General features: G+C 47.5%; 2 long non-coding RNA genes across 4 annotated transcripts; both read right to left on the minus strand.

Annotated features, from left to right (window-relative positions):
* Window positions 1–1,065: 1,065 nt before the first annotated feature.
* Window positions 1,066–19,937, minus strand: LOC127307401 (uncharacterized). 2 transcript variants are annotated; one of them, XR_011747090.1, is made up of 5 exons: window positions 19,506–19,937; window positions 19,219–19,418; window positions 18,878–19,066; window positions 2,602–2,687; window positions 1,066–1,275 (listed from the first exon to the last, which is right to left on the minus strand). It is a non-coding gene; the product is annotated as an uncharacterized lncRNA (long non-coding RNA). The 2 variants fall into 2 exon arrangements; XR_011747089.1 differs by having other exon boundaries at window positions 18,878–19,418.
* Window positions 19,938–21,019: 1,082 nt separating this feature from the next.
* LOC139832251 (uncharacterized) lies at window positions 21,020–24,552 on the minus strand. 2 transcript variants are annotated; one of them, XR_011747092.1, is made up of 4 exons: window positions 23,764–24,552; window positions 23,477–23,676; window positions 23,136–23,324; window positions 21,020–22,641 (listed from the first exon to the last, which is right to left on the minus strand). It is a non-coding gene; the product is annotated as an uncharacterized lncRNA (long non-coding RNA). The 2 variants fall into 2 exon arrangements; XR_011747091.1 differs by having other exon boundaries at window positions 23,136–23,676.
* Between the last annotated feature and the right edge of the window lie 639 nt (window positions 24,553–25,191).

A 25,191-nucleotide genomic window follows, 5' to 3' on the forward strand; every position in this document is an offset into this window, starting at 1 on the left:
TGAACATGTCCTCACGTGATGATGTTGTTGGGCTAGAAAAAGAGTGGTTGACCAAAATGAGTCCAAGGGAAAAGATTACTCTAATTTACCCATTAGCAGATATAGGAAGCAAAGGAACAAGAGAAAAGAATAGAGAGGAAGAGAGAACAAAGAGAAGTGGAAGTTTTGCAAATACATTTCTAAACCATATATTTTTAATTAAAACTAGTTTGCCAAATATAACAAATACTTTTAGTTTTAGGTTGTGTTAAATAAGAAAGAAGTTTTGGGGTTTGTTAAGTGAAGAGACATCGAGCTGGGTTTCATATAGAACCATACGAGAAGGAAAAATAAAATAGGTTTTATTTAGAAATAATTTTTATTTGATAAAATTTTGTGGATGATATGATGCATGATGCATGATGATGCACAAAAGAAAAAAAAAACAAACATTTCTAATAGGGGTATTTTTTTCCGGGTCGCTACAATCGACACCACTAACAAGGAACCTCGCTCCGAGATTCCACGTCATGGTACGGGGGAGAGAGGTGAACTATCGGATCTTCTGGCGACGTGTCGATCTCCTCGACACCACTGACAACAGTTGATGCTCACGTCAATGATGAGGTGCTTCTGCGAGTTCTTCAAAGATCGGTCCTATTAGGTTAAAGGCAAAGATCGTCCAACCCACGTGGAAGCCTAAGACTCAGAGAAGCAGATAAGAGAAGATTAAAAACTCGCAAAGGTAAGAGGAGAAAGATTATAGATAAGGAGAAAAATGCAGAGCTAATCAGAACTATCCAACGAATTTTAGAAAATAGGTTTTGACACTCTAAACTGAACGACCATTGGCAAGGTTATCCTAAAGGCTGGACTAGTGGGGTACCGTCAACCTGATGCTCTGATACCAACTTGTGACTCCCCAAAACCGGTACCATGAGGATCCCAGCGAATCCGCACGATATCGATTTTAGGAGACGCACCACCAAGCGCCTCGTACACGCCGAAGCATGCACGCGATGCGGGTGGAATCAATCACGAGCGGTAACATTACAACAGGATTACAATAGAGCCCACAAGAACATATATTACAACAACGACTCCAACGAGTCAAGATACAAATAGATACATACAAAGATCCAAATCATACAGAAGATCAAATACATCCGAGTACGGACAAGATACAAATTTGGACTAAGAGTCCTGAAGATAACCAGTGGCGTCCATAACCCTGCCCAGGCCAAGCCAGAAGGGTAACCTTGCTAGCGTCGTCCTTCATCGTACTGATCTTCATACCTGCCCGGTTATATCTCGTAGAAGCAGCAATAAGTACAGGTTCGTACTTAACAAGACTTCAAGACGTATAAGCATTCGTCAACCAGTCGTCCTTTGTACTTGAGGCACGCAGGGGACTTAGAGGACGCAAGAGGAACGTCATAGGCAATATGGTGGGGTTAAGCGGCAGGGCGCAAGCACTAAAAACCTTTAGAAACACTCTACAACATTCGTATACCAGAGAAGGGGAGAGAGCGCATAAACTAACAGTTCTATACTCTGCAAACATAACACAGCCGATGTGTTCCCCCCTCGCAAGGAAGTACTTACAAGGGCACTCACACGGTTGTCAAGTTTTACCCATTTATTATTGAAGTTGTACTAACTTACTACGCAAGTTATTATTAATAAACAACAGGTGTAAGTTGTCTATGGTCGAGTCATAGAGCTCCAAGTCGTTCATAACCGCGGACACGGCTTATCGATAAGATTTAACCCTGCAGGGGTTGCCCAAATGTACCCACACGCATGATCAACCCACTTGCGACAGGTGGATATCACGACTCGCACTCTCCTTCACGACAACAATGTCCAGGAAGCCACCTAACCAAGTTGAACCCGTATCGAAGTCCGGCCGTATCTCCGAAACGGACCTAGCTATTTGCGACCACGACTTCCGAGGGTCAAAACACACATTGGGGCGAATGACCCGCTTCAGCACGCGATAAACGCTCGTGCCGCACCTATACGTGCATACAAGAAACAAGGGATACAAGGCACCCAGGGGCTTCCCAAAGTAAATAAGTAACAGGATGGCATGCACGCAAACAACAAAAGGCAAAACATTGCAAACTAGTTGTGGCCACTGGACAAAGCTATAGATTCCGGCAGTGGTCAAGGGGAGACCCATAAGCATACCCACGTGTGGTTAGAGCGCTCAGTCTCGGAACAGATAACAAGAACTCGGGGTCCTAAGCTATTTAGGAAACACAAGTGAGCCGTCATAAAACGAGCAACTGACCCACTAATGCCTCCGCTAACAACTATTAACAAGTAACCATGATACCCTCAACAGATATAACCATGTGTCATGTTCCTCAACACATAACCCGATATAGCAATAACGGTAACACGATATAGAAAGCACTAGCATGCACTACGACTCGCAAGGCAGACCCGAAACCAAACAATAGCTGTAGGTGGTTGGTGGAGGCAATATGGGCTGCTTGAGGTATAGGTGGAAGGGACACGTGACAAGAACGCAACTCAAGGATAGCATGAGGGAGAAGGCAAAATAAAATAGGTAAGCGACTTCTGCAGGGGCAGGAGTATAAGGGAAATGCTTGCCTGTTAAAGCTTGCCGAGGGACATCCGGAGATCTTGTCGTATCTCACCACACCACTTCGCGATCCTATCCGGGAAGAAGCAAAGCGCTACAACAACCAACGGATGCACATCTTACTACTACGGCAGAAGAATCGGCATGATCATGATATGATATGCATGGCATGGTAAACATGATGCGATGCAACTTATCCATATTAAGCGGAATCGGAATCCCGAACAAACCAATTTTAGGTTCAAGTTATTTTTCTACCGACAATATTAAATATTGATTAGCATGGCAAAGACATGGCACGGATGAGCTAGATCAATATTGTAACAACCCAACTTTTGTGCATTGATTAAAATTTTGGAATACAAATTTTTGGGCCAACAAAACCTTTTCTATCTTTAAAAATTTCATGCATATAGTTAACCATGCCCTTGCATGTTAGAATATGTATGTTGTTGCTTGTGAAAATTGTGTCTGTGTGTAAATCCCTAAAACCCTAGCCACTCTTTTTATCTTGTGATTTTCTTTTCTTCTTAGTTAAGAATCTAAAATCTGCCCAAACATCCTTGAGCATGTGATCATGATCTCCCAAGATCATAATTATTCCAAATTTCCATCCTCCAAATTTCTTCCATCCTTCCTCAAAATTTCAGACTCAAAAATTCTCCAAGCATGTACTCATTGAATCATCATTTTATTTGTCCTATCCCTGCCTTTGACCACACATTTGAGGATTGAATTGAAAATCCAATGAATGGGAAAAATAAAAGGATGGCCATGCCGGCCATCACCCCACCACCATTACTTTGCATCTGTCTAATCTATCTCTCTCATTCTCTTCACTCTCCAAACCATCAGCCTTGGGCAGCAAATTCGACTCTCTCTCTCTCCACCATCTCACTCCCCATTCTCTGCTCACATGTGTGTGCATGCCTTGTCCTCATGTGATTAAGAAGGAGATGGAGAGAGGAGTTGGCCGGGAGGCTTGGTGGTGTGTGCATGCATGGTTTTGGCTAGCTCCAAGCACATGCTGCCAAGCCACCATCTCTCTCTATTCCCCTCTTCTCATAATTCACTCTCCACACACACATGGGCATGCATGGCGATTTCCCCATCGGGTAAGTGAGGAAAAAGGGAAAGGAGAGAAGGTGAGGCCGGGACTTGGTGAGCACTTGCTGCCAACATTGCATGCCAACCAGATGCATCCGAACCTGAAGCACCTGTACACCCTACTTCTCCCTCCTGTCCCTCCCCTAATTGGTCTAGACCATCTCTCCCGTCCTCTCACCACCATGGTCACCACATGGGGACAGCCGCGCTCGCTCCCTTCTCTCTGCTGATGGACAGCACTTCCCTGATCGTGTCGACCCCTCCCTACCCTCCTCAACCCACCAGGCACCATCTTCCCTACTCTACCTAGCTGACACGCGCATGCTAACCGCCAGTGGTGATCGTGCACGCCACGGTGACCACGGCCACGTCGGTTACCCCACGCCATGGCCTTGGTCACTCTAGTCTGTCTGCAGCCCTCACCACGGCGCACCATCACACTAATGACACCGCACGGACAAGACATAGCCTCCCCTGTGCACGCCTACGCCGATGCCGCGTCCCGTCATTGCGTCGAACAGCTGGTACACGACCCTGCCGCGGCGCGTCTCCTCTTTTCACCGCGCCACCGACGCACACTCGCGTCCAAATGGCGGAACCGCCACTCCGACACGTTGCCCCGCCGCCCAGCTTGCCCAATGGACTGCCGCCGCCTCCTCTTTCCTTCCTCGCCGGACCGAGTGCACCGTGCACCGGCCGTTCGGCTATAAAACGCGCCAGACCTCCTCCACGCGAGATACTCCGCCACCAGAACCTGCTTGCACCACCATCTCGTCTCCCTAGTGGAGAGGAGCTTCTCTCCTCCCCGCTCGCCGTGCTCAAGCTCAACACCGCAGGCCGCCGGTGAAGGTTGCCGACGCGGGAACCCCGCTGTTTCTTCCCTTCCCCTTACTCCCTGGATGCTCACGACCTACCCTGTACTCATGCACACCCCACCTTCTTCCAGGGACCCTGTAGGCGCCGCCGTGACGAGCAGCGGGACCGGCGCCGTCGACGTCAACCACCGCCCCGACCCCGCTGTTTTCGTCGCCGTGACCATCGACCGGTAGCCCGCCCTCTTCTGCATCCAACGCGCACGACGCCGCTAGTTTCCGCAACTCCAGGTGAGCACAGGAGCTCTCTGCCGTCGCTAGGGTTAGCCCGCCGGTCGCCTGGCCGCGTCGGGGAGGAAGACGGTGGCATGCACCGTTGGATCTGATCCAACGGGTGCATGCGCACGTAAACGGGCCCAGGCGCCAGCGTGGCGGGCCACGTCCCGCCATTCAAACGGGAGCCCCTCCCGCGCAGCTGCCTGCGATGCCGGGCCGGATCTGGCCAGGCCCAGTCATCCCGGCCCATTTCCCTTTTCCTTTTTCACTCTATTTAATCAGCCAGTAAATCCCTGCTCAGGAATTAAATCACCAAAAATCCATCGATTGACCAAATGAGTTGATTCAAGTTCCTACATGCTCACAGATGTTTTCTCTACCATATAAAGTAGCATGCATGTGATTTGGTGTTGTAGATATGTGCTGTTAAATGAAAACCTAAAAAGTATCTGATTGTGTAATTTAATTAGTGTGTGATATTTATGAAACCTTTTTGCATGAGGTTAATTTTGTTGTGAAGTGTATGTTAGTAGCTTCATTTTGACACTAGTGTAGCATGCAGGAGCTTCCTGGATTTGAATTGTTTTAGAAAGCAAGATCTGTCCAGAGAGCCAGAAGATGATTTTTAGTTTGAAAACTAAAATAAATTTTGAGACAAACCCAAGTGCTACTGGTAGATATATCTATAGGGTAATTTTGTGCCAAAGGAAATATTTTTAAGAGTTATATTTTAATTCCAAGAATTTAATTACTAAAACAGTATATCTTTTCAGTATTTGATTTTTATAAAATCTTTTACAAATCAGAAAAATGTCAAACCAGTGGGTTTAGCTCACATTTAGTCTCACCTATCCAGGGGTATGTTTGGTGTTGGTTGATGATGCTCTGATACTGGTGTGACTTGCTGTTTGTATGCTCTGGTTTCTGTACCATTTAAATTGTCTAAATTAATTAAAAGTTTATTTGAAAGTGATTCTTGTGCATGTGTGTTCTACATGTTATTATCTTTCAGTAGGTATGCTGCATGCATTTTTAGGACTTACAGAAAGATTTAGACCATTTAAATGGTTCCTAAGTCAATTCTGGAATTGCAAAAATCATATCTTTTGTTTTAAAAATCATAAATGGATGAAACCACTTTCAGTAGCTTGCATTAGTAACACTTTTCATACTGTAATTTTTCCCAAATTTTTGTGTGAATTATTCTGGTGTGGTTTGTTGATTGGATATGTCTTGTTGTTTTCTTTTTGCGACGCTAGATTCGAACATCGCCGGAAACGAAGGAGGAGGAGACTTCGGAGGGATTGAAGAGGAAGACCAGGGGAACTTTGCTGATCAAGGCAAGCCACCTCTTGATGCATCTCTGATCCTATATATCTTGCTCTTGCATTACTGCAGGTTTTATAAAGTGCATATCTTTTATTTATTATGTCGGTGGTGAACGCCACCCGGAGTTTTATTAATCCACCCTTAGGGTGCAACCCTCGTTGGTACCTACTGATCACACCTCTATTGGTGATATGGTGCTGACCACCTTATCACCCTTGTCGCCTCTTTTCAAAGAGAAATTGGACTATAGGTTGGGAGCCCTTGAAAAATATTTGCGAAAATTGTTTTTAAGCAAAAAGGTTTTTCTGGAAAACCTTGGAATGGGGTTGCCCTGCCCAAGTGTGGTTTTTGTGAAACACACGAAGGTTTATGAAATATATTGCTGGATGCAATTGGAGATGAAAAGTTGTTTTCCGAAAAACCTTGGTGACCATAGTACGAAACCGGACCTAGCCAGTACAACCACATTACCCTTTAGTGGGACGGGGCGTAGTGTAGTAGTTTGTCTCGCCTTAGTTTGGGTCCTGCAAATGTAGTGGCAGTCCGACCATGGACGCTTCGACCGGGGTTCTTCCCATGAGAAGGGACGCAACCCATTTGCCTTTTCAGGTACGCGGGGTACAACCTATGAGCTCCCATTGAATAATGCCCCGCAGTTGGTCGCGGCATTCCGGAGGGTCGAGTTGGTCGGGGAATTTGCTACTCCTGGGTAAACGACCACTCGGACTCTGGTGTTGGGAGGTACAACTCTGGGCGGCATGTCTTAGGCTAAGGCGAGCAGGCGAAAAACTATGATCGTGTACTTGTCGTGGCATATGTTATTATGCAGGGATGATGCCCACACGATGAATATTCGGATCTTGTGGGGAAAGTGTACAACCTCTGCAGAGTGTAAATCTATTCGAATAGCCGTGTCCGCGGTTATGGACATGGGAATGGCGGTACGTGGCATAAAAGGGAAGTTTTGTTTTACAAATATGTTTTCCAAAAAGTTTTTGGAAATATATCTGGGAGGTACGGAGAAGTACCAGTGGGGCAGGTGGAGATGTACCTGAGAGGTACGGTGGAAAGGTGAAATTGTTTTGGCCATTCCGATGGCCGGAAAAAGAAAATGGGTCTTCCTTACCTATTAGTCGGCAAAGTAAAATTGTTTACAACAAGTTTTTCAACAAAAACATAGAAATGTCAAACTCTCGAGAGGAACCACCTCTCGCTCCTTGTCGCCCTAGTTTAGTGCCTGATCCTTGCTACTGCCATATTGCATATCCTTTATTTCTCTCTAAGGTGGTTTGCGAGTACATTCAAACGTACTCATTGGCATTGTTGTCCTGGCTATTTACTTGGCCAGACTTTGAAGAGGAGTACTACGAAGAAGAGGAGTACGACGCCGAAGACGCGAACTAGGTCGCTCTCCCGCCCGGCCCGCCCGTAGGGTAAAGGCCTCGACGTGGGTTCCACCGCTGTTGAAGTCAAATAAATTCCGCTGCTGTTTGTTGAACTTCGGCCTTGATGGCCTATGATGTAAGACTTCCGTATAAATGTTATTTCGGTACTGTAATGGATGATGTAATCTGGTATCAGTTCGGTTATGTATTCACGATGGAATGATCTTGGGATCGTGAAATTGTATGCATAACAGGAGTTCTGGACTGGTAAGTCCGGGGCCCCATAGAGCTGGTATCAGAGCCATCCTGACTGTAGGAGACCTTAGTTAGCCTGGGCGTTAGCACAGAACAAAAACTATTTTCTTAAATCAAAGAGGTTGACTAAATGCTGAAAATGCTTAAGTCCCTTATCTCCCTCTATTTTTCAAACTTTACTTGCATTAATGTTTTATTATGCATAAAATTTTGCACACTTTGATCACTAACTTAATCTACTCTAAAAATTTGTGTAGATGGAGATCGAGTACACGCACTTCCGTCAGGTCGGGGTGAGGCCGCCTCTTTACTTCTTCGTGCGGGCCTTGGCCGACCTGGCTGTTCATTGCGGACGTCCGGTGCCCGAGGTGAAGGGTGTCCGTACCGAGAGGTCTGCAGACTCAGAGATGGCCTGGTTGGTCACTTGCGTCGTCAGGGGGAGCGGGATTGCCCCCGTTTCTGAGGAGTTTACCATCGACGTGATGGAGCGCACGTGGCTTGACGGGATGATCCGAGTCTTCCAGGAGGCTCTTGCTCGCCTTGCTTTTCTGCACCCGGAGGTTGTGGCCGGCACTGGCTACCAGTACCTTGGCCAGCGCGACCTCGCGGGCCAGCCCGTGGTCGGCGCCCCACACGCCGACACCGCACACCAGCTGCACCACCTGGAGTACCTGCTTCACCACACTCAGACTCAGCAGGACCGCGCCCGTGAGAGGTGCGACCTGCAGGAGGACGAGATTGTGGCACTTCGCGCTCAGCTTGCTGCTGCTCAGCCGACCTTGTCAGTGAGCGCAAGCTGAGGTTTGCCGCACGCCGGAGGGTTACCCGCCTGAAGGCGAAGGTGACTTCGCTGGAGGCTCTGACTGCTCAGATGGAGGCCACTATTGAGGAGCTTGAGGACGACGGTGAGGATCTCCGCAAGGAGAACGAGGCTCTCCTTAGTGACGACGACGACTACGAGGAGGAGGACTTCGATATGGAGCCTGATACTGAGGATGAGGCCTTCATCAACGATGAAGATGAGGAGCCTGAGCCACTGATGCCCGAGGAGGACCCCGAGGAGCCACCCTTCGACGAGGGCGCCCCACCAGCACCGGAGGGTCCCGTCGTGGACCTTGACGATTTCTAGAGTACTACCCTAGACTCGCACCACCTTATCGTAGGACGATGATATAGGTCCCCGTGCGATGCGAGTAGACTTATGATGATGGTTCTATTAAAACCATCCATTTTGGTTGTGCTGTATGAGAATTATGTTGTGATGTTGTATGACTATGTTGTGCCTTCGGCACCCTGCTATGTTATGCTATCGTTTGCCTACTTTACATTTGCGAGTTTCCGTTTTCAAAATTGCATTTTTAACAAGCCCTCCCCTTTTAAGTGGCTGCCCATCTCCTTGTTTCCCCATTAATATCTGATCCACATCTCTTCAGGATGGTTGAAACCCGTAGTGGAAACGCCAGTGGGTCCGACCAAAACCCCCCTCCACCTCCGGACCCAACCATGGCACAACTTCTGCGCCTTATGATGGAAGACCGTGAGGCAGCCCGTGCAGAGCTCCAAGCTAACCTTGCTACCCTTCAGCACCTTGCTCAAATTGCTACCGGAAACGCCAACAACAATAATGGCGGGGATGGTAATGCAGACCCCCGCTCCAAGCTGAAGGATTTCCAGAGCACTAATTCACCTGTCTTCTCCAAGTGCACTGAACCCCTCGACGCCGATGACTGGCTTCGCACTATTGAGAACAATCTGGAAGTTGCCGGAGTCGGCGACAATGAGAAGGTTTTGTTCGCCACTCATTATCTTTCTAGACCTGCCCGCGCTTGGTGGGAAAACGTCAAGGCTATTCAGGCTGAGGGACACGTCATCAACTGGGAAGAATTCAAGACCAAGTTCCGCAAGACCCACATTCCATCAGGACTGATTAAGCTCATGAAGGACAAATTCATGAACCTGAAGCAAGGAAGCATGACTGTGGTGGAATATATGGACAAGTTCACCACTCTATCCCGGTATGCTCCAGAAGACACCGACACTGAAGAAAAGAAGAAGGGCCGTTTCCTGAATGGTCTGCATGATGAGATGCAGAGTATTTTGGTTGTCGTTCCGCACTCGACCTTGAGTCCCTTGTTGATGCCTCGATCATGGTGGAGAGCAAGCGCAAGAGTGCGTTTGAAAACCGCAAGCGCAAGGCGATGATGCGGCAAGGCAGCTCCAAAGAATCGCCGACCCCGCAGCTTTCCTCCACCAAGGCCGGCGCCCCGGCAGCAGAGGACACCACCCCCGCACCTCGCCCCCAACAACCCCAACCGCAACTTCAACCCTCGGCGTTCGGAGGAAACAACTACAATCCCAACTACAACCGCCCGAACAACATTGTCCGCCCCGTCACCAACGGATGCTACACTTGCGGACGGCGGGTCATTTCTCCAAGGAGTGTCCCAACAAGATGAACACCGCTCGGCGCCCCAATGCGCCCAAGCCAAATCAGGGTCAAGCCCGTACCGCGCCGGAAGGAACCCGAACCGTAAGAAGTCTGCTGGACCAGCTAGGGGGCACCTCAACCATGTCAACGCAGAAGAAGCTCAGGAAGCTCCGGATATTGTTCTGGGTACGTTCCCTGTCAACTCAGTCCCCTCGACTGTTTTGTTCGACTCTGGAGCCTCGCATTCTTTTGTTACCAAGCCCTTTGTGAAAAAGGGAGGCTTAACCCTCACCCCCTTGAAACGACCTATGCTCGTACAAATCCCTGGATCCACTAGCAGAACCCAGAGTTCCTGCAAAGAGGTTACCATAGATATTCAGGGAAAGCGTTTCCACGCAAATCTGATAGTGTTGGGTGAGCAAGGGTTGGAAGTTATTTTAGGGATGGATTGGATGGTAAAGTACAAGGGGCATATAGACTGTGCTCGCCGAGCTATAACCATGACTGCTGAGGACGGGGAAGTAGTTGAGCACGTGGCGACCATGCCCTCATCTAAGGCCTTATGCAAGAAGAGTGTCGCTAGTCCAGCCCTGCATGAAGTACCCATAGTTTGTGAGTACCCTGATGTCTTTCCCGATGAGCTACCCGGTATGCCCCCTGATCGGGATATCGAGTTTATCATCGAGCTAGTTCCCGGAACTGCCCCCATCGCTCAGCGAACTTACCGGATGAACCCACAGGAATTAGTTGAGTTGAAGAAGCAGTTCGATGACATGTTGAGGAAAGGATTGATTCGCCCGAGCGCATCACCCTGGGTATCTCCCGTTATCTTTGTGGATAAGCGGGACGGTACTATCCGCCTGTGCGTGGATTACCGAAAACTGAATGAGGTCACCATCAAAAACAAATACCCCCTCCCGAAGATTGAAGATTTGTTCGACCAGATGAATGGCGCCCGAGTTTTCTCCAAGATTGATCTCCGAACGGGTTATCATCAACTCAAGGTTCGAGAGTCAGACATTCCCAAAACTGCCTTCACCACACGGTATGGACTTTTTGAATATACCGTGATGTCCTTCGGACTGACCAATGCCCCTGCCTATTTCATGAATCTCATGAACAAGGTGTTCATGAAGTACCTCGACAAGTTCGTCGTGGTTTTCATCGACGATATTCTGATCTACTCCAAGAATGAAGAAGAGCATGTTGAACATCTGCGAATTGTTTTGGGAACCCTCCGCGAACATCAGCTTTACGCCAAGTTTAGTAAATGCGATTGGCTGAAAGAAGTAGGATTCCTTGGTCATGTCATTTCTGCCGGAGGAGTGTCAGTCGACCCATCCAAAATTCAGTCCATCATGGAGAAGAAAGCCCCTACCAATCAGACCGAAGTCCGCGCCTTTCTAGGATTGGCGGGTTATTACCGCAAGTTCGTTGAGGGATTCTCCAGCATTGCGAGACCCTTAACGCAGCTATTGAAGAAGGATAAGAAGTTCGAATGGACCGATAAATGTGAGGCCAGTTTTCAGGAACTCAAGAAGAGATTAGTCACAGCCCCCGTCTTGACCATGCCCGATATCACCAAGGATTTTGATGTGTACTGCGATGCATCAAAATTGGGTCCGGGAAGTGTGCTGATGCAAGAAGGCAAGGTGATAGCCTATTTGTCAAGGCAACTTCGACCGCACGAGATGAACTACCCCACGCATGACTTAGAGCTTGCTGCTGTAGTTCACGCCATGAAGACTTGGCGCCACTATCTAGTGGGAAATCGCTGTGAAATCTACACCGATCACAAGAGTCTGAAGTACATCTTCACTCAGCGGGAGCTGAATATGAGGCAGAGCAGATGGATGGAGCTTATCAAGGACTACGATCTCGGTATTCATTATCATCCCGGTAAGGCCAATGTCGTAGCTGATGCCCTTAGTCGAGAGCCATGTTCATTGAACGCCCTGATCAAAATTGCTTAACCCAAGCTGTATGAAGAACTTGAAGAGTTCGGCCTCGAGCTCGTTAGCCATGGTTTTCTGGCAAATCTCGAGTTGAAGCCTACCTTGTTCGATCAAATCAAAGAATCTCAAGTGGGTCATGAGAGTATCGAGGGAATCAAGCGTAGGATGGATAGGGAAGAAGTCCCTGGTTTCGCGATTGATGCTGAAGGAGTTTTGTGGTACAAGGGACGCCTCTGTGTACCTAATATCGAAGACTTGAAGCAACTCATCATGAAGGAAGCTCACGACACCCCCTACTCAATCCACCCCGGAGGAACCAAAATGTATCAAGACCTGAAGAAACAATTTTGGTGGCACGGTATGAAGCGCGAGATAGCGTTTTTCATTGCTCGTTGCGACGTGTGCCGTAAAGTGAAGGCTGAGCATCAACGACCAGCGGGACTACTCCAACCCCTCAAGATCCCCGAATGGAAATGGGAAGAAGTCGGAATGGATTTCATTACAGGATTGCCTAAATCTCAGCGCGGTCACGACTCCATCTGGGTTATTGTCGATCGACTCACCAAGGTCGCCCATTTCATTCCAGTCAAGACCACTTTCCCCGGAACCCGACTGGCTGACCTTTATATATCCCGTATCGTTAGTCTCCACGGAGTCCCCAAGAGGATAGTGTCAGATCGAGGTACCCAATTCACCTCGAAATTCTGGAAGAGCCTGCATGAAGCCCTCGGAACGAAGCTAACCTTCAGCACCGCTTATCACCCGCAGACCGGTGGTCAAACATAAAGAGTAAACCAGATTCTTGAAGATATGCTTCGTGCTTGCGTCCTCGCCTATGGAGCAAAGTGGGAAGATTGCCTACCCTTCGCGGAATTCTCTTACAACAATAGCTACCAAGCTAGTCTGCATATGGCCCCCTTTGAAGCCCTATATGGTCGCCGTTGTCGAACCCCTCTCAACTGGTCCGAGACCGGAGATAGCCATGTTTTTGGACCTGACCATCTTCGCGAAGCTGAAGAACAAGTTCAAATGATCCGCGATCGCCTCAAGGCCGCTCAATCCCGTCAGAAGAGTTATGCTGATTCCAAGCGACATGAATTGACCTTCAAGGTTGGAGATCATGCTTATCTTCGTGTCACTCCACTCAAGGGAATGCAAAGATTTCACGTCAGAGGGAAGCTTGCCCCCAGATATATTGGGCCCTTCAAGGTTCTCGCTCGTCGAGGTGAAGTATCCTATCAACTGGAATTGCCTGCTGAATTAGCGGATTTCCACGATGTGTTTCATATCTCTCTACTTCGACGATGCCTCCAAGTGCCCGACAAGCCTGAGACGTTCAAGAACATCGATTATCGCACCCTCGACCTCAACACCGACTTAACCTACCGTGAGGTACCCCTTCGGATTCTGGAAGAAGCTGTTCGTCTCACCCGAAGGAGGAAGATTAAATTTTGTAAGGTTCAGTGGACTAACCACTCCGAGGAGGAAGCCACTTGGGAACGAGAGGATCAACTTCGGAAGGACTTTCCAACACTCTTCAGTTCTTAGCCACCGAATCTCGAGGACGAGATTCATTTTAAGGGGGGAAGGTTTGTAACAACCCAACTTTTGTGCATTGATTAAAATTTTGCAATACAAATTTTTGGGCCAACAAAAACTTTTTCTATCTTTAAAAATTTCATGCATATAGTTAACCATGCCCTTGCATGTTAGAATATGTATGTTGTTGCTTGTGAAAATTGTGTCTGTGTGTAAATCCCTAAAACCCTAGCCACTCTTTTTATCTTGTGATTTTCTTTTCTTCTTAGTTAAGAATCTAAAATCTGCCCAAACATCCTTGAGCATGTGATCATGATCACCAAGATCATAATTATTCCAAATTTCCATCCTCCAAATTTCTTCCATCCTTCCTCAAAATTTCAGACTCAAAAATTCTCCAAGCATATACTCATTGAATCATCATTTTATTTGTCCTATCCCTGCCTTTGACCACACATTTGAGGATTGAATTGAAAATCCAATGCATGGGAAAAATAAAAGGATGGCCATGCCGGCCATCACCCCACCACCATTACTTTGCATCTCTCTAATCTATCTCTCTCATTCTCTTCACTCTCCAAACCATCAGCCTTGGGCAGCAAATTCGACTCTCTCTCTCTTCACCATCTCACTCCCCATTCTCTGCTCACATGTGTGTGCATGCCTTGTCCTCATGTGATTAAGAAGGAGATGGAGAGAGGAGTTGGCCGGGAGGCTTGGTGGTGTGTGCATGCATGGTTTTGGCTAGCTCCAAGCACATGCTACCAAGCCACCATCTCTCTCTATTCCCCTCTTCTCATAATTCACTCTCCACACACACATGGGCATGCATGGCCATTTCCCCATCGGGTAAGTGAGGAAAAAGGGAAAGGAGAGAAGGTGAGGCCGGGACTTGGTGAGCACTTGCTGCCAACATTGCATGCCAACCAGATGCATCCGAACCTGAAGCACCTGTACACCCTACTTCTCCCTCCTGTCCCTCCCCTAATCGGTCTAGACCATCTCTCCCGTCCTCTCACCACCATGGTCACCACATGGGGACAGCCGCGCTCGCTCCCTTCTCTCTGCTGATGGACAGCACTTCCCTAATCGTGTCGACCCCTCCCTACCCTCCTCAACCCACCAGGCACCATCTTCCCTACTCTACCTAGCTGACACGCGCATGCCAACCGCCAGTGGTGATCGTGCACGCCACGGTGACCACGGCCACGTCGGTTACCCCACGCCATGGCCTTGGTCACTCTAGTCTGTCTGCAACCCTCACCACGGCGCACCATCACACTAATGACACCGCACGGACAAGACATAGCCTCCCCTGTGCACGCCTACGCCGATGCCGCGTCCCGTCATTGCGTCGAACAGCTGGTACACGACCCTGCCGCGGCGCGTCTCCTCTTTTCACTGCGCCACCGACGCACACTCGTGTCCAAATGGCGGAACCTCCACTCCGACACGTTGCCCCGCCGCCCAGCTCGCCCAATGGACTGCCGCCGCCTCCTCTTTCCTTCCTCGCCGGACCGAGTGCACCGTGCACCGGCCGTTCGGCTATAAAACGCGCCAGACCTCCTCCACGCGAGATACTCCGCCACCAGAACCTGCTTGCACCACCATCTCGTCTCCCTAGTGGAGAGGAGCTTCTCTCCTCCCCGCTCGCCGTGCTCAAGCTCAACACCGCAGGCCGCCGGTGAGGGTTGCCGACGCGGGAACCCCGCTGTTTCTTCCCTTCCCCTTACTCCCTGGATGCTCACGACCTACCCTGTACTCATGCACACCCCACCTTCTTCCAGGGACCCTGTAGGCGCCGCCGTGACGAGCAGCGGGACCGGCGCCGTCGACGTCAACCACCGCCCCGACCCCGCTATTTTCGTCGCCGTGACCATCGACCGGTAGCCCGCCCTCTTCTGCATCCAACGCGCACGACGCCGCCAGTTTCTGCAACTCCAGGTGAGCACAGGAGCTCTCTGCCATCGCTAGGGTTAGCCCACCGGTCGCCTGGCCGCGTCGGGGAGGAAGATGGTGGCATGCACCGTTGGATCTGATCCAACGGGTGCATGCGCACCTAAACGGGCCCAGGCGCCAGCGTGGCGGGCCACGTCCCGCCATTCAAACGGGAGCCCCTCCCGCGCAGCTGCTGTGACTGCCGGCCGGATACGCCGGGCCCAGTCATCCCGCCCATTTCCCTTTTCCTTTTTCACTCTATTTAATCAGCCAGTAAATCCCTGCTCAGGAATTAAATCACCAAAAATCCATCGATTGACCAAATGAGTTGATTCAAGTTCCTACATGCTCACAGATGTTTTCTCTACCATATACAGTAGCATGCATGCGATTTGGTGTTGTAGATATGTGCTGTTAAATGAAAACCTAAAAAGTATCTGATTGTGTAATTTAATTAGTGTGTGATATTTATGAAACCTTTTTGCATGAGGTTAATTTTGTTGTGAAGTGTATGTTAGTAGCTTCATTTTGACACTAGTGTAGCATGCAGGAGCTTCCTGGATTTGAATTGTTTTAGAAAGCAAGATCTGTCCAGAGAGCCAGAAGATGATTTTTAGTTTGAAAACTAAAATAAATTTTGAGACAAACCCAAGTGCTACTGGTAGATATATCTATAGGGTAATTTTGTGCCAAAGGAAATATTTTTAAGAGTTATATTTTAATTCCAAGAATTTAATTACTAAAACAGTATATCTTTTCAGTATTTGATTTTTATAAAATCTTTTACAAATCAGAAAAATGTCAAACTAGTGGGGTTAGCTCACATTTAGTCTCACCTATCCAGGGGTATGTTTGGTGTTGGTTGATGATGCTCTGATACTGGTGTGACTTGCTGTTTGTATGCTCTGGTTTCTGTCCCATTTAAATTGTCTAAATTAATTAAAAGTTTATTTGAAAGTGATTCTTGTGCATGTGTGTTCTACATGTTATTAGCTTTCAGTAGGTATGCTGCATGCATTTTTAGGACTTACAGAAAGATTTAGACCATTTAAATGGTTCCTAAGTCAATTCTGGAATTGCAAAAATCATATCTTTTGTTTTAAAAATCATAAATGGATGAAACCACTTTCAGTAGCTTGCATTAGTAAGCCTTTTCATACTGTAATTTTTCCCAAATTTTTGTGTGAATTATTCTGGTGTGGTTTGTTGATTGGATATGTCTTGTTGTTTTCTTTTTGCGACGCTAGATTCGAACATCGCCGGAAACGAAGGAGGAGGAGACTTCGGAGGGATTGAAGAGGAAGACCAGGGGAACTTTGCTGATCAAGGCAAGCCACCTCTTGATGCATCTCTGATCCTATATATCTTGCTCTTGCATTACTGCAGGTTTTATAAAGTGCATATCTTTTATTTATTATGTCGGTGGTTAACGCCACCCGGAGTTTTATTAATCCACCCTTAGGGTGCAGCCCTCGTTGGTACCTACTGATCACACCTCTATTGGTGATATGGTGCTGACCACCTTATCACCCTTGTCGCCTCTTTTCAAAGACAAATTGGACTATAGGTTGGGAGCCCTTGAAAAATATTTGCGAAAATTGTTTTTAAGCAAAAAGGTTTTTCTGGAAAACCTTGGAATGGGGTTGCCCTGCCCAAGTGTGGTTTTTGTGAAACACACGAAGGTTTATGAAATATATTGCTGGATGCAATTGGAGATGAAAATTTGTTTTCCGAAAAACCTTGGTGACCATAGTACGAAACCGGACCTAGCCAGTACAACCACATTACCCTTTAGTGGGACGGGGCGTAGTGTAGTAGTTTGTCTCGCCTTAGTTTGGGTCCTGCAAATGTAGTGGCAGTCCGACCATGGACGCTTCGACCGGGGTTCTTCCCATGAGAAGGGACGCAACCCATTTCCTTTTTCAGGTATGCGGGGTACAACCTATGAGCTCCCATTGAATAATGCCCCGCAGTTGGTCGCGGCATTCCGGAGGGTCGAGTTGGTCGGGGAATTTGCTACTCCTGGGTAAATGACCACTCGGACTCTGGTGTTGGGAGGTACAACTCTGGGCGGCATGTCTTAGGCTAAGGCGAGCAGGGGAAAAACTACGATCGGGTACTTGTCGTGGCATATGTTATTATGCAGGGATGATGCCCACACGATGAGTATTCGGATCTTGTGGGGAAAGTGTACAACCTCTGCAGAGTGTAAATCTATTCGAATAGCCGTGTCCGCGGTTATGGACATGGGAATGGCGGTACGTGGCATAAAAGGGAAGTTTTGTTTTACAAATATGTTTTCCAAAAAGTTTTTGGAAATATATCTGGGAGGTACGGAGAAGTACCAGTGGGGCGGGTGGAGATGTACCTGAGAGGTACGGTGGAAAGGTGAAATTGTTTTGGTCATTCCGATGGCCGGAAAAAGAAAATGGGTCTTCCTTACCTATTAGTCGGCAAAGTAAAATTGTTTACAAAAAGTTTTTCAACAAAAACATAGAAATGTCAAACTCTCGAGAGGAACCACCTCTCGCTCCTTGTCACCCTAGTTTAGTGCCTGATCCTTGCTACTGCCATATTGCATATCCTTTATTTCTCTCTAAGGTGGTTTGCGAGTACATTCAAACGTACTCATTGGCATTGTTGTCCTGGCTATTTACTTGGCCAGACTTTGAAGAGGAGTACTACGAAGAAGAGGAGTACGACGCCGAAGACGCGAACTAGGTCGCTCTCCCAGTCAGCCGCCTGTAGGGTAAAGACCTGACGTGGGTTCCACCGCTGTTGAAGTCAAATAAATTCCGCTGCTGTTTGTTGAACTTCGGCCTTGATGGCCTATGATGTAAGACTTCCGTATAAATGTTATTTCGGTACTGTAATGGATGATGTAATCTGGTATCAGTTCGGTTATGTATTCACGATGGAATGATCTTGGGATCGTGAAATTGTATGCATAACAGGAGTTCTGGACTGGTAAGTCCGGGGCCCCACAAATATTAAACGGAGAAGGGAATTCTTATCTGGTAATTCCAAAATACTCCGCGTTTATTTATTAGGTGCGATGCAAACTACAACGGCATGACTTGATGCGAAATGCAAAGAGGCATATGTATGTCATATTTATATTCCTCGTATTTTTCTAATAAAATTTGATACATCATTTGTTTTATTTGGATTTGTAGTTTGAAAGTTATGAAAATAGGCAGATTTATAATAGAATAAGGAATATAACAGTGATAAGTGATAAGAATAGGCTGATGTTGGACCTGCAGCGCTGTTGGAGAGGAGCAACGAAACTGGACCGGAACCTGGCCTGAAGCACCGACAAGAAGCAGCACATACACTGAGAGCTGATCCTGATACCACAGGGAAGAGAAGGCCGTAGCCACTAGCTGCTTTGGCAAAGCTGATTTTGTTTGGCTCGTGCGTAGAAAAGAACTCCAGGCGTGTGGGATCTGAACAAACAAAGTGAAAGATGATGGATTTAATTGGCCGATGTGGGGATCTGAACAAAGGAGCTCACAGCTGAACCAACCAAAGGAAAACAGTTGGTCTGAAATTCAGATGTTGAGTAGGTACAGACGCTACAGATGTTGGATGACTTAACTGTCTGAGACACCTCTATCTGACGGAGATGCATAACAGCGGGGAAGCAGGGCTCGGAGAAGATGGCATCGAGCATGGCCCTGACGATGGAGGGCGGACGGTGAGGAAGAAGAGGGCGCCCGGCGTGCGCCCCGGCTGGACGGAAGTGGTGGAGTAGGCGCTGGGACCAGGGTTCAACGGAGAGTAGCCAGCGACGAACTTCTGCGAGCAGAGTGACAGTGAACGCCGGCATAACGAAATAGAGGAAGATGGAGAACAAGGAGAGGCCTGCGAGGAGCGCACGCTCACCATGATCGCGATGGAAGGCTCGGATTGGCCGGGGAAGGATGGAGGCGGCCTGAAACAAAGAAGAAGCATGGTGACCGGCGCGGGGGATCGGCGACCTTGCGCTCGAATTACTGAGTCCCATCTCGATTCCTCGCAAAGAGATGGAGAGGACGACGACGCGGAGATCCTGGTGCCTTCTGCTCGATGAGGGGCAGTCTGGAGAGGCGGCTCCATGGCGACGAGGTGATGTTCTGCTCGGTGTTCTGAATTTCGAACTGAACCTCTTTCTGCCTGCTCTATTTTGGTGGACGAGGGTAAAGCAAGTGGCGGCGGGGCTGGGATGAAGAGAGCTAGGGTTTTCTGCGGCTTAGAGAAGCGATTAAAAGGAAAGGAGGAGGATGTGCGACACAGCACACAGAGAGCTGACGTGAGCCAGAGAGCTCACGCTGTGTTCGTGAGGAGGAAGAAATGAACATGTCCTCACGTGATGATGTTGTTGCGCTAGAAAAAGAGTGGTTGACCAAAATGAGTCCAAGGGAAAAGATTACTCTAATTTACCCATTAGCAGATATAGGAAGCAAAGGAACAAGAGAAAAGAATAGAGAGGAAGAGAGAACAAAGAGAAGTGGAAGTTTTGCAAATACATTTCTAAACCATATATTTTTAATTAAAACTAGTTTGCCAAATATAACAAATACTTTTAGTTTTAGGTTGTGTTAAATAAGAAAGAAGTTTTGGGGTTTGTTAAGTGAAGAGACATCGAGCTGGGTTTCATATAGAACCATACGAGAAGGAAAAATAAAATAGGTTTTATTTAGAAATAATTTTTATTTGATAAAATTTTGTGGATGATATGATGCATGATGCATGATGATGCACAAAAGAAAAAAAAAACAAACATTTCTAATAGGGGTATTTTTTTTCCGGGTCGCTACAATCGACACCACTAACAAGGAATCTCGCCCCGAGATTCCACGTCATGGTACGGGGGAGAGAGGTGAACTATCGGATCTTCTGGCGACGTGTCGATCTCCTCGACACCACTAACAACAGTTGATGCTCACGTCAATGATGAGGTGCTTCTGCGAGTTCTTCAAAGATCGGTCCTATTAGGTTAAAGGCAAAGATCGTCCAACCCACGTGGAAGCCTAAGACTCAGAGAAGCAGATAAGAGAAGATTAAAAACTCGCAAAGGTAAGAGGAGAAAGATTATAGATAAGGAGAAAAATGCAGAGCTAATCAGAACTATCCAACGAATTTTAGAAAATAGGTTTTGACACTCTAAACTCAACGACCATTGGCAAGGTTATCCTAAAGGCTGGACTAGTGGGGTACCGTCAACCTGATGCTCTGATACTAACTTGTGACGCCCCAAAACCGGTACCATGAGGATCCCAGCGAATCCGCACGATATCGATTTTAGGAGACGCACCACCAAGCGCCTCGTACACGCCGAAGCATGCGCGCGATGCGGGTGGAATCAATCACGAGCGGTAACATTACAACAGGATTACAATAGAGCCCACAAGAACATATATTACAACAACGACTCCAACGAGTCAAGATACAAATAGATACATACAAAGATCCAAATCATACAGAAGATCAAATACATCCGAGTACGGACAAGATACAAATTTGGACTAAGAGTCCTGAAGATAACCAGTGGCGTCCATAACCCTGCTCAGGCTAAGCCGGAAGGGTAACCATGCTAGCGTCGTCCTTCATCGTATTGATCTTCATACCTGCCCGGTTATATCCCGTAGAAGCAGCAATAAGTACGGGTTCGTACTTAACAAGACTTCAAGACGTATAAGCATTCGTCAACCAGTCGTCCTTTGTACTTGAGGCACGCAGGGGACTTAGAGGACGCAAGAGGAACGTCATAGGCAATATGGTGGGGTTAAGTGGCAGGGCGCAAGCACTAAAAACCTTTAGAAACACTCTACAACATTCGTCTACCAGAGAAGGGGAGAGAGCGCATAAACTAACAATTCTATACTCTGCAAACATAACACAGCCGATGTGTTCCCCCCTCGCAAGGAAGTACTTACAAGGGCATTCACACGGTTGTCAAGTTTTACCCATTTATTATTGAAGTTGTACTAACTTACTACGCAAGTTATTATTAATAAACAACAGGTGTAAGTTGTCTATGGTCGAGTCATACAGCTCCAAGTCGTCCATAACCGCGGACACGGCTTATCGATAAGATTTAACCCTGCAGGGGTTGCCCAAATGTACCCACACGCACGATCAACCCACTTGCGACAGGTGGATATCACGACTCGCACTCTCCTTCACGACAACAATGTCCAGGAAGCCACCTAACCAAGTTGAACCCGTATCGAAGTCCGGTCGTATCTCCGAAACGGACCTAGCTATTTGCGACCACGACTTCCGAGGGTCAAAACACACACTTTGGCGAATGACCCGCTTCAGCACGCGATAAACGCTCGTGCCGCACCTATACGTGCATACAAGAAACAAGGGATACAAGGCACCCAGGGGCTTCCCAAAGTAAATAAGTAACAGGATGGCATGCACGCAAACAACAAAAGGCAAAACATTGCAAACTAGTTGTGGCCACTGGACAAAGCTGTAGATTCCGGCAGTGGTCAAGGGGAGACCCATAAGCATACCCACGTGTGGTTAGAGCGCTCAGTCTCGGAACAGATAACAAGAACTCGGGGTCCTAAGCTATTTAGGAAACACAAGTGAGCCGTCATAAAACGAGCAACTGACCCACTGATGCCTCCGCTAACAACTATTAACAAGTAACCATGATACCCTCAACAGATATAACCATGTGTCATGTTCCTCAACACATAACCCGATATAGCAATAACGGTAACACGATATAGAAAGCACTAGCATGCACTACGACTCGCAAGGCAGACCCGAAACCAAACAATAGTTGTAGGTGGTTGGTGGAGGCAATATGGGCTGCTTGAGGTACAGGTGGAAGGGACACGTGACAAGAACGCAACTCAAGGATAGCATGAGGGAGAAGGCAAAATAAAATAGGTAAGCGACTTCTGCAGGGGCAGGAGTATAAGGAAAATGCTTGCCTGTTAAAGCTTGCCGAGGGACATCCGGAGATCTTGTCGTATCTCACCACACCACTTCGCGATCCTATCCGGGAAGAAGCAAAGTGCTACAACAACCAACGGATGCACATCTTACTACTACGGCAGAAGAATCGGCATGATCATGATATGATATGCATGGCATGGTAAACATGATGCGATGCAACTTATCCATATTAAGCGGAATCGGAATCCCGAACAAACCAATATTAGGTTCAAGTTATTTTTCTACCGACAATATTAAATGTTGATTAGCATGGCAAAGACATGGCACGGATGAGCTAGATCAATATTAAACGGAGCAGGGAATTCTTATCTGGTAATTCCAAAATACTCCGCGTTTATTTATTAGGTGCGATGCAAAGTACAACGGCATGACTTGATGCGAAATGCAAAGAGGCATATGGATGTCATATTTAGATTCCTCGTATTTTTCTAATAAAATTTGATACATCATTTGTTTTATTTGGATTAGTAGTTTGAAAGTTATGAAAATAGGCAGATTTATAATAGAATAAGGAATATAACAATGATAAGTGATAAGAATAGGCTGATGTTGGACCTGCAGCGCTGTTGGAGAGGAGCAACGAAACTGGACCGGAACCTGGCCTGAAGCACCGACAAGAAGCAGCACATACACTGAGAGCTGATCCTGATACCACAGGGAAGAGAAGGCCGTAGCCACTAGCTGCTTTGGCAAAGCTGATTTTGTTTGGCTCGTGCGTAGAAAAGAACTCCAGGCGTGTGGGATCTGAACAAACAAAGTGAAAGATGATGGATTTAATTGGCCGATGTGGGGATCTGAACAAAGGAGCTCACAGCTGAACCAACCAAAGGAAAACAGTTGGTCTGAAATTCAGATGTTGAGTAGGTACAGACGCTACAGATGTTGGATGACTTAACTGTCTGAGACACCTCTATGTGACGGAGATGCATAACAGCGGGGAAGTAGGGCTCGGAGAAGATGGCATCGAGCATGGCCCTGACGATGGAGGGCGGACGGTGAGGAAGAAGAGGGCGCCCGGCGTGCGCCCCGGCTGGACGGAAGTGGTGGAGTAGGCGCTGGGACCAGGGTTCAACGGAGAGTAGCCAGCGACGAACTTCTGCGAGCGGAGTGACAGTGAATGCCGGCATAACGAAATAGAGGAAGATGGAGAACAAGGAGAGGCCTGCGAGGAGCGCACGCTCACCATGATCGCGATGGAGGGCTCGGACTGGCCGGGGAAGGATGGAGGCGGCCTGAATCAAAGAAGAAGCATGGTGACCGGCGCGGGGGATCGGCGACCTTGCGCTCGAATTACTGAGTCCCATCTCGATTCCTCGCAAAGAGATGGAGAGGACGACGACGCGGAGATCCTGGTGCCTTCTGCTCGACGAAGGGCAGTCTGGAGAGGCGGCTCCATGGCGACGAGGTGATGTTCTGCTCGGTGTTCTGAATTTCGAACTGAACCTCTTTCTGCCTGCTCTATTTTGGTGGACGAGGGTAAAGCAAGTGGCGGCGGGGCTGGGATGAAGAGAGCTAGGGTTTTCTGCGGCTTAGAGAAGCGATTAAAAGGAAAGGAGGAGGATGTGCGACACAGCACACAGAGAGCTGACGTGAGCCAGAGAGCTCACGCTGTGTTCGTGAGGAGGAAGAAATGAACATGTCCTCACGTGATGATGTTGTTGGGCTAGAAAAAGAGTGGTTGACCAAAATGAGTCCAAGGGAAAAGATTACTCTAATTTACCCATTAGCAGATATAGGAAGCAAAGGAACAAGAGAAAAGAATAGAGAGGAAGAGAGAACAAAGAGAAGTGGAAGTTTTGCAAATACATTTCTAAACCATATATTTTTAATTAAAACTAGTTTGCCAAATATAACAAATACTTTTAGTTTTAGGTTGTGTTAAATAAGAAAGAAGTTTTGGGGTTTGTTAAGTGAAGAGACATCGAGCTGGGTTTCATATAGAACCATACGAGAAGGAAAAATAAAATAGGTTTTATTTAGAAATAATTTTTATTTGATAAAATTTTGTGGATGATATGATGCATGATGCATGATGATGCACAAAAGAAAAAAAAAACAAACATTTCTAATAGGGGTATTTTTTTTCCGGGTCGCTACACTATTCAAACGGTAACCTGCGACCCTTGTCTGAAGGAGCAAACTCAGATCCCCAAATCGCCAATCGAACAGATTCAACTCACAGCCACGCGAATCCCAGATCCCAATCGTGCAGATTCAACTCCGCAGCGAATCAGATGGCGGAATCGTCCAACGCCAACGCAACGGTCTCTGGCCTGAAGGTAATCCTCAACCGCTCCTCGCCATCCGAGCATAATGTTAGAATTAACAGCAAACATCTGAATTAATGCCTCATTCCATCATTAATTTTAGGTATCAGACATTCTGCTGCCACATCCTTCTCTTCCAAATTCTCTTTGTCTTGGCCCCCGTTCTATCGAGAGTCCTGCACATTTGATTTCTTGCGAGGCCAATAGGATTCCTTTCGTGAACCAGAACTTAGATCTAACTTCTTGGGCCGACTGCCTACGAGCCTGACCTAACCCTCCTGAAGATTGGGTTTCCTGGTACAGTAGAGTATCCAAAACTCACCAAGCCTAATGGGAAACCACAG

Source organism: Lolium perenne, chromosome 6 (genome assembly GCF_019359855.2).
Source record: "Lolium perenne isolate Kyuss_39 chromosome 6, Kyuss_2.0, whole genome shotgun sequence".
In the NCBI taxonomy this organism is placed as follows: Eukaryota; Viridiplantae; Streptophyta; class Magnoliopsida; order Poales; family Poaceae; genus Lolium; species Lolium perenne.